Here is a 14141-nt window from a genome sequence, read left to right on the forward strand (position 1 = left end):
ACAAGTATACAATTTCTCAGTACAATTCTTTCATCCTCCAACTTTTTGCTTTACTTCACTATCAGTCATAACAAATATTTTGTTGTTATCTTAGATTTAGTGTTCTTTACCACAAAAGTATTTTTTTTCTATTTTAATACTCCTTCTTCCTCCTTGATAGATATATCAAGGGAGGAAAGGAATATAAGGAGATTAGGAAAGAAGAGAAAATCTTAGATATGCTTTCAGTTCTAGAAAAATAAATTTTCTCAAAAGTAAGATAGCAAGTCTTTGCTCTATGGATTCAGATTTTAGTGTAGCAAAGGGGCAGCATAGATATCCATGATACAAGAGAAATAACTTATCACTCTTGGCATTGTAAAAGCTCTTTACAGTAATTTATTAAAGCAGTTTCAAACTTTTGTTTGGAGTTGACTTGATTCTTAGTTGTCCTAAGGATCAAGAAAACATAAAGATTATTTAAAATCATAATTTCTCTGACTACACTGATTTCTGGAATACAGATTTCTTGAATAGATCCTAGGAGTTAAAGATGATGGTCAATAATATTTTATTTATTAGTGGTATAACATTTAGCAAGTAGAATAATATATTGATTCAGTTAGCAACACTTAGCATTTAATTTTAAGATACACTTCCAGATGTAAGACTTGAACATTCCAATGTCTGTATACACATCTATAGTTTATCGTGTAATGTAAGATTAACTGCTTTTCTTGGTGAATACAAAAAAATATGTATAAAATAAAAAAACACTTGTTTTTGAATGTAACACTGCCATCTAATGAAATAACTGTAAATTACATGAAAGCATTTCATAGTTTTATTACCTGTTTTTGGAGATATAATACAGGATATAACTTGATTATTAATAGCATTTTAACAATCAGAAAATAATGGATTTATCAATTATTTATTTATATATAATTGTTATTCATGTTCATAATGATTAGTATTAATTATTATATTCTAAAATTAAAATGAACTGATTGTATTTCAAGCAGCTGGGAAAAAAACCTCTCATCATACAGCTGATATTTCAATAAAAATCTTTGAACTAAATAAAGAAAATGAATGAATAAGGTTTTCTCTGAAGATCATAAATAAAAACCCCAAATTAAGTGAAACTTCATTTCACATGTCATAATAGATTTATTTTCTGGGTGATATATAATCCTAAGCACAGTATTTACAGTGCCAGAAGTTGTTTTTGCCATAAGGTCCTAAACAAATTTTGGGGATGAAGATACAGGGAGTAGCGTCTCGTGGCTCTGTTTGCAGATGTGCAGTGTAGTCCTTGAATGCACTTGAGCAGTCACTGAGGGAAACTCCTGCCCCACATCCCTCTGCATAAAATTACTCACGCACAGCAGCAGTGCTGTGTGGATGCTGAAGCAGGACAGGGGCTTGAGGGTTCATAGTGCTTCATTTTCTGGGACTGTTGGAGGCCAGCTGGGATCCAGCCTTGTTTGGTGATTCTGGGGGTCTTAGGAAGCTTCTAAGCAGCTTGGTGGCAGCTCTGGATGCAGGGCTGAGCATCTCAGCATGGAAAGACTGCGCGTGAGTCTGCTGTGCACTGTGCTGGGGACTTAGGGCAAGTGGGCTTTCAGCCTCACTTTAATTTCTAATTATGAACTCAGTTAAAAATAATCCCTTTCTTGCTCCAATCCCAACTATGGCAATGCTAATTGGAAGCAACCTTGTTAGGTACCATGTTTGTTTAACAAACCCCACTGAAGAACACCTGGAGACATCAAAACACTTAATTATAGACAAATAAACAACATTTCCAACACTACGGTGTGTTTTACTGCAGAGTGCAACCATCAGTATTTAATTTACAGTCTCAGTTGATATTTTGCTAACATGGCCAGGTCATAATATAGTCGTATAGCATGATATTTTATTTTAACATGATTATGTCATAACAGTAAAGGCATTTGATATTTCAATAGTGTTTGTGAGCTCATTTTGCAGCTGAAATTTGACAAAGGGAGAAAGGCATATACACTAGCAAGTAGTATAGTCTCACCAATCACCAAGTCTGTGATCTGTCTTTTCAGTGGATGAGAGCATCTTGTTGATTTTATGGAACATGAGGATCCTCACACAAGGAAGATCAAAAGGCTGCATTACGTTTCAGTACATAAGTTTATGGGACAGATGGAATCCACTCAGAGAGACCCATGACACTCAGGGCCAGATTATCAAAAGTTTCAGACACTAAAACCTATTAGTGTGTTCAAACCTTTATTCCAGCAGTGTCAGCACTTTTAAGCTCTATTTAAAGCATCAGTCTACAATTTAACTACTGCCAAAGTTCAAATGGAGGTTAAAAGGATGGGCTAAAGGAGGTGGCAAGTCAAAAGAAATTCTGAGTTGTCTTTTCTTTGTTTCCACACACATATTGTCAAACTTTTGGATATAATTTTGTATAGCAAGGGAGAATTGAATATTCACGTGAAGCCTAACAAAATATCTTTGGTGAGGTAATAAATATGAAAATGCTGCATGTCCTTGCCTCTGTGATCTTGAAACATGAAAAACACTTTTGTTATATCAATGTTGAAAACATTTCAGGAGTTTCTATCAAATACACTCAGGAAAAAAGGAGGGGTGAACTCTCCATCTTAATAGCAGTCTGTCAGATTCCTAAAACTCCATATTTGCCCATGTTTTGCTTGATAATGGACTCTAGTGCTCTGGTAAACTCATCTCTTTTGAGGGGGACTCTAGTTAGGATTCCTGCTTTGTGTCTTCAAGTGTCAGAGGCCATACTCTGGAGTTACCTTTCAGTGGGTTTTGACTCTGGACACTTAGTTCCTCAGTGCCCAATATTGCTTCATATGCCCAGTATTGTGCAGATTGTGATTTCATGGAGAAAAAGACACGAAGCTAAGTTGGCTGTTTTACAGTATCTAGCACAAGAATACACAAACCCAGATCATATAAAAACAATAAGGGTGTTCAGCCTCAGGTTCCTCATGATTTTTGAACGCTCCTGAAGTCCTGTTTAGAGACTGTTGTTTTCTGCTCTTCATTCAGATGACTTCTTTTATGGAACAGTCAGTCTTTCTTAAATTTCTATTGAGAAACCCTCTGTATTGAGGACTTTTTGTGATTTGTTTCCTGTCCCATATGAAAATTCATCCTCAGGGTTTTAATTTCTTAATTTATTCCCTTCTGGCATTCTGACTTGAAAATAATGTTACCTTCAATGATAGCCAGCTCTTCATTGAATTGAAGTGTCCTTTGAATCAAGAACAACTGAAGACCTCTTGCTGAGTAGTTCTGTACGTGATTTTTTTTACATGGAGGCAAAGATGAAAAAAATACAAATAAGTTTCACATTCAAACCCAGTAGAGTTCCTGGTATTACATGTTTAAAAATTCTTCATTTTTAAACATGAAGAATTTCTACCAATGCTTCCAACAAAATCACAGGTCCTGTTGCTGCTTCTTTGGTGTGATCATTCTTTAGTATAATTTAAGTGTGGGTAAAATGCATAGTTTGCAGAGCTATAGTTGTACTTAGTTGAGTCCACCTGTTCCACCTCAACCCTTCTTACTGCTGTGAGAAGTAGAATGGTCTCCCATATGCAATATCCCAAGTTATTCCAGTGTGCAGTGATAGGTTTTGAATTCATTTGGAACTTTCCAAGCAGTAATGGAAGGCACTAGAAGATATTTTTTACAAGGAATAGTGAAGGAAGTAGAAAGTGACATCAACTTAAAATGACACATTACCTGCAGAAGTTTTCAGTTAGGCAAACTGCTTTTATTGACAATGGCAATTACCCTATGTGGATTATCTTAAAGGTGACTGAGGACCTAAAAATATGAACCTCATCCTTAATATTAATTACAACAGAAGAAAAACCATCAAATATTCTTCTTTTTGAAGGACGGGGGAATATTGAAATGTAAGAATTTCTGCAATATGAGCCCTTGTTCATTCATTTGTGGCTTTAATCATAAGCCCTCTGCACATCAGCACGTGCACTCAGTGCTTACGGACTGCCAAAGCAGACCCAGTAGACACCTGGACTCAGCTTTGGCTGGATGGTCTTTGATTATAAGATTGCAGCCTCTGAAAAGCAAGGAGAATGATTAGATTCCTCCTGGCTTTTTGCAGCATCTGCCTGGTCAGATAAAACCATGTGATAATACAAACATGCTAGACACAGAAAACAGTTCCACACAGCCTGTATGATTTTTTTCCCATAAATCTCTAGCCATAAATAATCCTTTCCAGTGTTACTAAAAAACCTGTCAGGCTAGATAGCCCTTCAATACAAATAAAACAGTATTTGATACATTTTGACAAGAAGTAAGAATATAGTTTCTGTTTTAAAACTGTGTTTTAAAATCTCTTTTGTTGCATCATTCTGTTACAATCCTCTCCAATTATAAGCAAGGCACTTGAGAATGAAGATGAAAGGGTTAAAAACCATCAAGCAGGTGTGTTGGTTAGCAAAGGCTTTAGCTTACTTCTTGGCCCTCACACAGTGCAGGTGTTAAACATCAGCATTTTCAACCTGTTTGATATCTAGGCTTTTGTGTTTGTCATCTGGGGACTTTTACATTAAATCTGTAGGAAAACCCCCATTGCTTTGTTGTTTTGGCTGAATAGGATAAAACAGAATTTATTTCTCACTAGTCTTAAGTTAAAAAAGACTAGCACAGCTATGCCTGTCAATCTAGAGAAGTGGAGGGTTTTTTTAACTTGATAGTTTATGTTACTGTGTGTCATCCCCTATACAACAACAACTACTAAGAGGTAAAGAATGAAAATGAAAATTAATGAAATCTGTAATTACTGATAAGTAAGCAGAAAAATGTGTCTAAGAAATGCATTCATTTGATTCTTGCTTTGTATATCATCTTATAAATCTCATAGATGTGCTAGCAAAATGAAAAACATTTTGGCTTTATGATAAAAATTCACATCTAATTGAATTCTGTGTGTGATGTTAAAGAATAAATAATGAGGGATATAAGAAGCTCATGTAACTTTAAAATCCATTACATACGCAAAACACTTTTTATATGTCTTCATATGCAGATTTAAGAGCCTTCAATGTCAATAGAATCTGCACAGTAATTTCTTTTCCTATCCAAGTAACTCTTAAGACATACTAAACCTACCACTGCTCTAACGTCTGTAAAGTGATGAAAAAAGGATAATAAGGCCTCCTGAATAATTATAAATCTTAATCAGCAACAGGTTTAGTCCCTTCTTCTTAAGAGTGTGAAACTAATTTTGAATAGCTGATTTCTCATGCAGTTGTTGTTCATGACTGACTTTGTTCTGCATGGAGACCATTCAGAATAGAAACCTAGAGTAAATTTAAGACGTGTTTACTTTCTCTCAGGGATTTCCCTCAAATTGCTTAAACCAGTCTGATAATTAAAATTGTTAGAAAGAAAGTACAACCCTTCCACTTGTTCCCAAACTTAGTTTTACAAAGACTTTCCAATTTGTACTACAGTCACTGGCTTGGTGTGGAAGCGTTTTTCAGGATACCATCCTTGTATTCCTGGATGACATAGCAGTATGAAAAGTGGGGAACTGCTTCACTTCTTCTCAGACACTAGGACTAAAGATTTCAATCTGCCTCTGTGAAAATTATGGATTCCTCTTTTTCTGAGTAATTTCCAAATAGCTGATATATTTTGACCTCAGATATCCATCAAAACCTCTCAAAATGTTATGAAGTATTTACAACTATCTATATATAATGTATATATAGATAAAATTGTATTACATAAACACATACATATTTTAGCAGCGAGAAGAAAATAGTGATAATGTGCTGCCATTTATTCTTTTTGTAAACACCCAGATACATCCCCTTCTAAAATCCCAAATAATGCTTTTAGTAATACAGAATAAAGTTTTGGGAACTAGTTCATACAACTGGCTTTGCCTTTTTTTCCCTCATCAAATGCTGTTTTAAATGTATGCAAAGATAATGTACTGATGCATTTAACAATAATAGACAAGAAATTAATGGTGTCAGTGTGTTTCCACACTGTTAGTGCAATACACAGGAAAATATTCTTATGTGAGGTCACATTCTATAATTTCCTCTCTGTATCACTGAACCAAATTGAAAACTGTGTCATATATCTTACTGGCAATCTATAAAGCAATGCATTTGCTCCTTGAAAATCAATTATGTAGTCTTGACAAATCATCACACCAGAAGTTACTTTGTATGTGGAAGATTTTATCAGCTGTATCATAAGCTCAAAGCACTTAGAGGGGTTAAACTTGACTTTCTGTCATTTTATTGAGATGTTTACTGCATTATCTCATCATGCCAATACTTGGCTTGGAGAGAAGAAATTTTATTTATGATTCAGTTCCCTTAAATCTTTTTAGCAGTTACGGTAATTCTGTGTTTCCATAACACACTTCACAGCTTCAGTGAAGATGCATTTTATCATATCAGTGACACTGAAAGAATCAGTCTTTAAAACAAAGAAGCTCTCTTGGTATATCAGTGACTGCCTAGAACCTGTCCAGATGTCAGTGCTACTTCATTATTCATTTTGGTAATGATAACCAGCTGCCAGTTTAATGCCTGATAGAGGAGTCCATTTGGAATCATCCCTCTCCTCAGATAATCAGGCAAGTTGAGCAATTGTTCTATATTAGCAAACTCATTTACTGCCCTGTGAAACCTAAACTGAAAGTTGCAAGTGTGGTGTTTTGAATCACTTTCATGTCTGAACATGACTGACACAGAATGACTTCATTAACTTTCAGTAAAATGCACTAGAAAAAAAATTTAAGACAGAGTTCAGGTGCCAAAAGGGGTGTACTCTTTATTGTTAGAATAGACCCAGTTTTTCTGTTGACAGACATAAATATTGCTATTTTATTAGACTTGTTAATTTGATAAAAAAAGTTTAAAAATATGTTGATTATTTTTGATCTTGAACATTTAGGAATACTTTCTGAATTGCTGAAGTTGAGAAACAGCTAAGAAGAAAGAGACAGTGGATTCAAAGTCTGGAGAAAATTCAGTATTTGAAAATAATAGGAAATTCAGGATTGAAAAACAGCAGAAAGTAAAACTTGTGTAGTATTAAAATGGTCTGATAATTACTAATTCAACCTTTGCTTATCCACATAGGAAGAAAAATATTAAGGTACAACAATAATTATTTTAAACACTATTTCTTCAAAAAGTGAATATCAAAGAATGAGAAACTTTTCACTTAGGAAGGCTTTAAGAAATATTCAAATGTAGGGTTATCATACACTAATCCTCAGAATCTATCTTCTTCCTTCCCACTTCTCCCAGCAATATCCTGAAATCAGTTATAAACTCTAAAACAACTTTATTCACAAGTCATATATATTCATATCACAAGTGCTGAAGAAAAAATATTAAAGACAAGCAGATTAATGCTTTTAGTTACTGTGCCAAAAGAGAAGGTGGCTGCTGCAGTTTATTCTCAGGATGCCTGTAAAATATATATGAGTTCAAAAATCAGGGAATATAATACTGTTTGTACAAGTACACAAGATGACGCATAAACCAGCTGTGAATAACTGCAAATGAGACCTTCTCACCTTCTACCCTTCCCTCGTCTTCTTTGAAGATATATATTGTGCATCCCCACATCTTCAGTATGTTGTGTGATCTGGTAGATTGTAATCTAGCTTCAGGTTTTTCATATGCAGTCAAAGGTGGTTAATCTGGTTCTAATGAGCGTTGTATTGAACATAAGCTAATAAAGGGACACTTGACATGACCAAATGTTTTTCCACATTATGAAATTGAACCAATTGATCTGTTTAACAGATCTAATAGTGAGAACATACTGTAAATATTTTTTTACAGCCTTTTTGTGTGTGTATTAGATGGGAAACCTGTTTTCTTACTTTGAAAAAGATGGTCAGTATTCTTTTTTTGGCAGCTGCCATAGTGCTATAAAAATCACTGACTTTGCATGGCCAAGCTCTGGTTGTGGGGGTGCTACAGGGGTGGATTCTGTGAGAAGCTTGTGGCAGCTTCCTCCATGTCCTCCAGCAGAGCCAACCCCTGGGTGCTGGTCAAGGGTGGGCCAGTTGGAAACAGTGGCAATGCCTCTGTGATAACATATTTAAGAAGAGGAAAACATGGTATTGCACAGATGTAATTGCAGCCAGAGAAGAGCGAGGTGAGAATAAGCTAGAGGAACAGCTCTGCAGACCCCGGGGTCAGTGGAGAAGGAGGGTCAGGAGGTGCTCCTGGTGCCAGAGCTGAGATTCCCCTGCAGCCCGGAGCAGACCATGGTGAGTGAGGCAGCTGCTCCCTGCAGCCCATGGAGATCCGTGGGGATGCAGAGATCCACACTGGAGTGGGTGAATGCCTGAGAGGAGGCTGCCCCCATGGGAGAGCTGGGGAGAGAGGACCCCATACTGGATCAGCCTGTCCATGAAGGACTGCACTCCATGGAAAGGTGATCCACGCTGCAGATGTTTTGGGAGAACTGGTGCCCATGGGATGGCCTCATATTGGAGAAGTCCATGAATGGACCCTGTGCTGGAGTAGAAGAAGGACTCCTCTCCCGTAGCAGCAGGAGAAAGAATTGTGTGAGGAACTGACCATAACCCTCATTCCTTGTCTCCCTGCACTGCTAGGGGAGTAGGTGGAGCTGGAAAGGAGGAAGGGGTAGGTGTAAGGTGTTTTGAAGGTTATATTTTAATTCTCATTATCCTCCTCTGATCTTTTTGTATTAAATTCAATTAATATCTCTAATTCTAGAAATTTTTGCCCATAGTGGTATTTGGTGAGTGATTTTTCCTGTTCCTTATCTGAACTCATGAAACCTTCATTATATTTTCACTCCCCTGTCCAGCTGAGGAAGTGAGTGATTGGCTTTTGTGGGTGCCTGGCACCCAGCCAGCATCAACCCACTGCAGGTGAGATATTTATGGCTACCAATCATACAAGAGGTGTTAATTTATTAAAAGAAAGAAAGAAATTAAGAAGTAGAGGAAAGCTACACAGTAACTAAAGGTTTAATGAAGAGAAAACAGCAAATAGGATTTGTTCTAAAATTCCCCCAAAGAAGTTATTTTGATCCAGCTTGCTAAAGGAAGAATGTACCTAGTTTTCCCAAAGCCAAGGATGAGAATGAATTATCTGCCTTCCTGAGAAGGTACTGGTTTTGTGTTAATTGAAATCAAATCTGTAACCTATTAGATCATCTGCTTAAGCCCAGTTTTACTTGGTTCAGGTGTAGAAAAATTATTCCTTTTTGTCAAATTTGCCACAGCATAGGCTTTATATATTTGACATTGCTGTGACATAACAAATATTCAACTTGGCTTATAGTTAGAAGCACACAGGCATATGGTACCCGGTCCAGAATAACATCTCTTAGGAGAAATACACCCATTCACACTTTCTAAGGAATCAGTCTGAGAGAAGGAACTTAAATGACACCTTCTGTGTCATAGGCTAGCAACATTTCTGGTTCTGTGGATGGTATCCTAAACCTGGGTTCACATTTGCACTGCACTCCAACATTAAAAGAGCTGTTTGGTTGTCTGAATCAATAGATGCCTCAGCAAAAAAAGGAGGACAACTGTCTTAGGCAAAAATTCTTCACTGTGACAGTGGTGAGGCACTGGACCAGGTTGCCTGGAGAAGTTGTGAACCCCTGGAAATGTTCAAGACAATGTTGAATGGAGCTCTGAACAACCTCATCCAGTGGAAAGTGGCAGTGGATTGGAAATAGATGATCTTCAGGTCCTTTCAACCCAGACCATTCTATAATTTGGTGATTTTTTTGAGATTAAGTGTTCCTACGTAGTAGTGCATCACTCATGGTATTGACACAAGAAAGATAGCTCTCATTAGGGAATAAATATTCTGTCTTTTCTTATTTTCAACATTAATGAAGCTTAACTTTATATTCAGAGGGAATACAATTTTGATTAATTTTGAGGAATGTAGGGAAATAAGATTTTGCAGAGCAAATTTTGCAAGGTGTTGTCTTGACATCATTCAAATAAATGTGCTTGGATTTTCAGTATGTGATTTATATTGTATTTATCTTGGTCCAAGAGCTACTTCGATGCCAGTAATCAAGTAGCACAGATGGACTGGAAAAGTTTTCTGCAGATTTTCCTGCATGTACTCTGATATTCATTATAAAAATGACAGTGGCAAAGTATTTGAAAGCCAAGAAAATTCTCAGAAAGTTTATCTGGTTTCTATTGGACTGAGAAGATCAAAGAGCAAATGGTAAGAAAACACAGAGGGTAAAGAGGATTTCAGTTATCTAAGAATGCTGGTGAGCAGCAGGTTTCTCAGTGTTTATGGTCTGATGTGTTTTGCAATTCTTTGATAAAATATAATGGAGAAGAGAAACACATGCAACATGTAATTTCAATATGATATTGAAGTAGTAGCAGGCAACTTCAGCTGTACATTACTGTTCTGGACCAGGTTTTTTTTGTAGAATAATATTATTTTGTCTTTTAAAATGCATAACTAAACAGTTCTTGCTTACAATGCTGATATTAATTTCAATACTTAGAAAAAATTCCCTTTCCTAGCCCTATAAAAAATTCGCAAATGCTTCTTTATTCTAACATGGCATTTGAAATAGTAGATCTAAAATTTTAAAAGTCAGGAAAGAAGGACAGACAGGAATGAACATTTCTCGCTCAACCTTATTATTTAATCCCCTTGTGCATATGTGTCATGATATAATCTTTAATTACACAGTTGCACACAGCTTTTCTCCCAGGAGACCTCTGTCTTACAAAGTGAGTAATAGCTATCCAACATTTCTTTTTATCTTGTTCACTATGTGGTTTAGCCTCAGGCCTTATTTATGCTACATCATCCAAAATCTTGACTGCAGAATTATTAATTTCTTTTCCTGGGAATTTCTTTGGTTCTCTTATCACATCAGCTAATTGCTTCATGGCTGCTCCTAAACCTATCTTTATTTTCCCTTTGAAAATATATTATCAGTGTCCCATTTTTTGCAGCTATGGAACTGAAGCACAATGAGATTAAAGCCAGATTTACCGTGTCCAATTTTGTGTGCCAAAAATGAGAAATGAAGAATGATTCTTCTAAGAATATCTGAGTTTTTGAAAGCAATATGTACATAATTGCAGTGCTCACTAACTTTATTTGCTATCACAAATACTAGATGACTCATTGGGATTTTTCATTGGGTATCTAACTGCATCATCTAAAACCTGAGTGGATTCAACTTAATTAGTGCTCTTCATTTTCCTGAAATCTCTCCTCTTTTAATTCATACTTTCTGATGAAAGAAATTAGGTTTTCCTCATGTTCCTCCTCTGTATGTGTCTTTCCCAGCGTCCTGGCTTTTTGGCATCTTTCTGAACTCCAGATATTTGTGTTTTCTGAAGCCTCATTTATGTCTCCCATATTTCCCTAACTCTGCAGCTCCTTCCTCACTTTTCTGCTGGCTTGCAAGCTGCATCTTCACACCTGCCACTCTTCTGCTGTCAAGATAGGCAGTGTCCTCTTGCATTGTGTGGGAGCCTGCTGAAAGGTACTTGAGGATGGGAGAAATGCACATTTTGCTTTCAGCTCCAGGGTCGCGTGTCACAGAATTTAGCTATTAGTTGGAGCAATCATAAAGAGGTCCTGTTGCAGCCTTGCATCTCCTGGCACCAGTGTGCTCAGGGCAGGCGCGATCATGGAAAGTTTGACTGCCCAGGTGTAACCAGTGGTCTTTGAAAGGCTTATAATCCAACCTCAATAAAGACAATTTTTCAGAGACAGAAAATAGTGCATGTCATATCATGGACACTGCCAAGACAACTTCTGGATTTCTACTCTTGATGATAAAAGCATGGAGATTTTCAGTGGAAGATTTTTTTAACAGCCAAAGTATCATTCACAGAAAAGGCTGTGCTGTTGCAGCTGAAAGCTTCCCCTAACAGTTCATCCTAAGAAAGACAAATGAAAGTCTGACAAGAGATATAAAGTAGCTTCAAATCCAAACCTAAGAGTGAATAATGACAGTTTTATGAGACTAGCAGACTATAAAAATAACCTTTTCCCATTATATATGCTTAGTCTATAGCAGCCAGTACATTTTAATGAGTTATGGAACTTCACAGTCAAAGAATTTAAGAAATGTTTTTTAGAATAAAATAAAAAAAATGTTTCTAAGGCTATATTTCACTGACATAATGTCCTGGATCCATAATGACGTTATGTCAAACAAACAGTAATCTCATTATTATTATCATTATCATGAACTTTTTTTTCTCATCCTATTGTTCTGATCATTATAGGTTTTTCTCTTCTGTCAGGATTTCATGTTCAAGATCCAATTTAACATCCGAAAAGCATCTCCATCTCCTTGCTGTTGCTATTGACTCTGGTATTCTTGTGTTTTTCTTTCCTTCCCCTTCTGAGTCTTTCTAGAACCTGGAAAGATATTTAGGTTTTGGCCACTTTGGACCCCTCAATATACAGTAGGGTTATTATAGACTTACCATGTGGTTATTAGAAATTGCTAAATAATAGTTTGCAAGTGAGGCTTTCTGTTCATGTATTTATTCACATTGATTTACAGGTGCTAATGCATTGTGTTCTGGAGTGATTGGTGCACATTTACAAGGCATAAGTCTGCCTGGTTTAAATGTGCAGAAGGAGTTCACATTCAAAATAAATAAAAATTAACATTTTTGTTGAAAATGTTGGAAAGTTGAAAATAAACTTCCATAAAGAAATAAACTATCTGAAAATGCAGCAAAAATATAAATATTTATAAAGCAACTGAGAAGAACATGATAAATCCATTATTTTGAGATAGCTGATTAGCTTTTTTTTTTATATTACAGGTTAATAAAACCAAATTGGATGCAAAAGATAAACAATGCTCATTAGAAGGCATGGTTTAAACCATTTTGATATTGTCAGTTGATTTCTTATATAGGTGGGGAAGCATGCCAAGATGACAGTGCAAGTAACACTTCCCAACAAGTAGAGGCACAAAGGAATTTGAGATGATATCCCTAATGAAACCCAGAGCTGCAGCACTGTGAGAAAATTAAAGCTTGGGCCAAGAATCAAAGAGAAACTCAAAATGCTTCAGAAGGCTTTTTATAGTCTAGGATCAAGGAGGTTTCAGCTTTTAGTGTGGAAAGGGCTAATAATGATCTGCTAATCTGTGTGCAGCATTTATATTGTTTTCCTTGTAATTTCTAACAGTCTATCAAAGCCTCCAAGTAAGGGTTTGCATGTTGGGAATCAGATGTGCCTGTAGGTCCAGTGCATATAATACCACATTGGCTTATGTGATGTGCAGGAGGATGTGGAATGCTTTTAGGACTGTCTAAAGGTTAAAGACTTTAAATGCTGCTACTCACTTCAGTCACATTCTGGGAGCAGAGAGGAGACAGAGAGCAGAACAGAAGCACCTGGAGTGTATTTGCCTAAAAACAAGACTCCAGCAAGCAGCTAAATAGACACCAGATCTATAGAATTTGTATTTCACTTTATCCCAAACTTTTAAGTAAACTTCCGAAAGACCCAAGATGATAGAATTCAGAGAACTTTGAAAATTTTTTTTTAATTTGTGCTTATCAGAATAAGAAAAGTTTGTGGTTCTTGAACCTTTTAAATTTTTTGTTGTATTTCAGTCCACTGAAATAGACACTCTTTATATCCTTAAATATGCAAATTCTTCTAAAGTAGGTAAAGTTTTGACCCAAATGAAACTGATATTTTTCTGTTTATTTCTGTGTTGTAGGCCTCTGCCTCTGGTTTTAAGTTTTAGTAGTAACCCTCAAAGTTTTTAATTTTTTGAAGAATCCCTGTTGGTAGATTGTAAACACTAAAACATCTGAAGGAAAACATAGAGGAAAAATCTATGAGAATTGGGAAACAAACACTTATTTGGGTATCTCATGAATCAATGAGATACATAGGACCCAATACAGTAAGTGTTCATTGTTAGTTTTTCAGCCCACACAGAGTAAGCATCCATATTTTTATAATGTAAATTCTGAAAGCAAATGCCTAATATATTTAATTTTATGTTGTTTCTAACCAGTTGTTTTCATGGTTGATCCCTTCAAATTATTCTTGGCAGTCCTTTTGTAATACATGCTGAAAATCCTTGCTATTTCT

The sequence above is a fragment of the Passer montanus genome, unplaced genomic scaffold (genome assembly GCF_014805655.1).
Source record: "Passer montanus isolate IOZ18808 unplaced genomic scaffold, ASM1480565v1 scaffold14, whole genome shotgun sequence".
NCBI classification, from domain to species: domain Eukaryota; kingdom Metazoa; phylum Chordata; class Aves; order Passeriformes; family Passeridae; genus Passer; species Passer montanus.